Source organism: Conger conger, chromosome 7 (assembly GCF_963514075.1).
Source record: "Conger conger chromosome 7, fConCon1.1, whole genome shotgun sequence".
NCBI lineage: Eukaryota > Metazoa > Chordata > Actinopteri > Anguilliformes > Congridae > Conger > Conger conger.
In genome coordinates, this window is record NC_083766.1 from 63,259,896 (window position 1) to 63,262,395 (window position 2,500).

The 2,500-nt window shown below is 55.6% G+C and overlaps 1 protein-coding gene and 1 pseudogene across 1 annotated transcript in view; both read right to left on the reverse strand.

The window, feature by feature from the left end:
• LOC133132696 (disks large homolog 4-like) overlaps positions 1–891 on the reverse strand; it is a 12,230-nt gene extending 11,339 nt beyond the window's left edge. The window contains exon 1 of the mRNA XM_061248335.1: positions 744–891. The gene's annotated coding sequence lies outside the window, so the exon portion shown is untranslated. The remainder of the gene's footprint in view (positions 1–743) is intronic.
• LOC133133600 (disks large homolog 4-like) overlaps positions 1–2,500 on the reverse strand; it is an 18,623-nt pseudogene that overhangs the window by 1,660 nt on the left and 14,463 nt on the right.

Below are 2,500 nucleotides of genomic sequence, written 5' to 3' on the forward strand. Positions count from 1 at the left end.
GATGTGATGGGGAGATCAGCACCTTGGAGAGAGATCCCTCTACCTGCGGTCCAGGACCCCGGCCAGCGCACGTGAGTTAGCAGAGTGGAAAATCACTGACTCAGCTGCAGCCTCTTTTCCTAATGAGCAGGGAAGGGGATTTAAGGCGCGGTCGAGGCTGCAGCAGGCTCAGTTGGTGCCATTCCTGAGCGTGTGAGAGTGTGGAAGGCAGGGAGAGGAAGGACCTGCAACGCCCAGCCATACTGAACCTGAGGAAGACCCCACCTTCACGGACGGCAACACCGAAGACCTGGAAACGGACGCCGGTCACGTGAGCCAGATAAATTACCTCCCTATTCACCCCCTGTCTTTGTGTTTCCGCCAGCCCTGACGCGGCCGAAGAGGAGAGGAGGGAGGAAGCCCTGGAAAATACCCCGGTCTGGGAAGAATCTTCGTTTATTTTTTGCCTAAACGGCCCCTTTGATTTCTCCAGTTTTCCCCTACCCTTGCCCTGAGGGGGGGCGCTATCACCGATACCCCGAAAAAAAAAAACACAGAAAAAATAAAAAGAAGTATTTTTTCTGACATCTGCTATCTCCTGTGTTGGTTCCTAGCTGTGCCCACTCTCTGCACCTCAGGATTCACCCCGAGGCACCACAACGTGTACGTGTGAGTGTGTGTGTGTGTGTGTGTGTGTGTATGTGTGAGTGTGTGTGTGTGAGTGTGTGTGTGTGTGTGTGTGTGAGTGTGTGTGTGGTACTCACACTCAGGATCTGGTCTCCCTTGCGTAGCTCTCCGCTCAGGTTGCTGGCTGGCCTCCTGCCAGGATGAAGGAGATGAAGATGCCCTCTCCATCCTCTCCTCCCACAATGTTAAAGCCCAGCCCTGTGAGGCCCCGCTGGATCAGCACCCGCCGGGCTCCCTGAGGGGGGGGGGGGGGGGGGAGGGGGGGGAGAGAGGGAGAGAGGGAGGGGGGGAGGGGGGGGAGAGAGGGAGGGAGGGAGAGAGGGAGAGAGGGGGAGGGAGGAGGGAGGGAGAGAGGGGGAGGGAGGGGAGGGGAGGGAGGGGGGGGGGGGGGGAGAGAGGGAGAGAGAGGAGAGAGAGAGGGAGAGAGAGGGAGAGAGGGGGGAGGGGGAGGGGAGGGGGAGGGGAGGGGGGGGAGAGAGGGAGGGAGAGGGGGGGAGAGAGGGAGGGAGGGAGAGGGGGGGAGGGGGAGAGGGGGGGAGAGGGGGGAGAGGGGGGGAGAGGGGGGGAGAGAGGGGGAGAGAGGGAGGGAGAGGGAGAGAGAGGGGAGAGAGGGAGGGGGGAGAGGGGAGGGAGAGGGGGAGAGAGGGAGAGAGGGAGAGAGGGAGAGAGGGAGGGAGAAGGAGGGACATTTCTTTGGTTTATTTCCATGTATATTCTTATGTTATATCATTTTATATTCATACTCTTTGCGCTTCACAGAGTTCCAGAGCCCATGCTGCTGTTCATCAGCTGCTCCCGCAGGTCATGAATCTTCGCCTCGACCTACTGTACTCTAAACACACACACACACATACACATACACACTCACACACTCACTGTACTCTAAACATATATATTCTTATGTTTTATTCATTTTGTTCTTGTTGTTCAGTTTATTGTTTTTGGAATGAAAGCACTTGAGTCAACTGAGAGAGAGGGAGAGAGAGGGGAAGAGAGAGTGGGGGGGCGGGGCAACGATCAGGACACTAGAGATAAGGTGTGTTCAGGGTGTGGTCTAGAGGTAAGGTGTGTTCAGGGTGTGGACTAGAGGTAAGGTGTGTTCAGGGTGTGGTGTGGACTAGAGGTAAGGTGTGTTCAGGGTGTGGTCGTGGTGTGGACTAGAGGTAAGGTGTGTTCAGGGTGTGGTCGTGGTGTGGTCTAGAGGTAAGGTGTGTTCAGGGTGTGGTTGTGGTGTGGTCAGGGCATGTCTCGCTCTACCTGGGAATGTCGTCATCCACCATCATGCCCGGGTGCATGCCATGACCGGGGAGTAGTGGCTGGGGGAGGTGGGAGTGAGGGATTGTGGGGTAATCTGAGGGTCAGGTAGTTGGGGTGGCCAAGCTCATTGTCCAGATGTGAGTATGCTGGAGAAAGGAGAGATAGTATCAAAGGTTGAGAAACACACACACACACACACACACACACACACACTCTGTTACCACACACACACACTCTGTTACCACACACACACACTCTCACACACACACTCACACACACACATACACTCTGTTACCACACACACACACTCTGTTACCACACACACACGCGAACACACACACACACAGTCGTAGACACACACACACTCACACACACACACACACACACACACACACTCTGTTACCACACACACACGCAAACACACACACACACACACAGTCATAGACACACGCACACACACACAGGCACACACACACTCTGTTACCACACACACACAAACACACACACACACACACTCACACACACACACACACACACACACACACACACACACACACACACACACACACAGGGGACC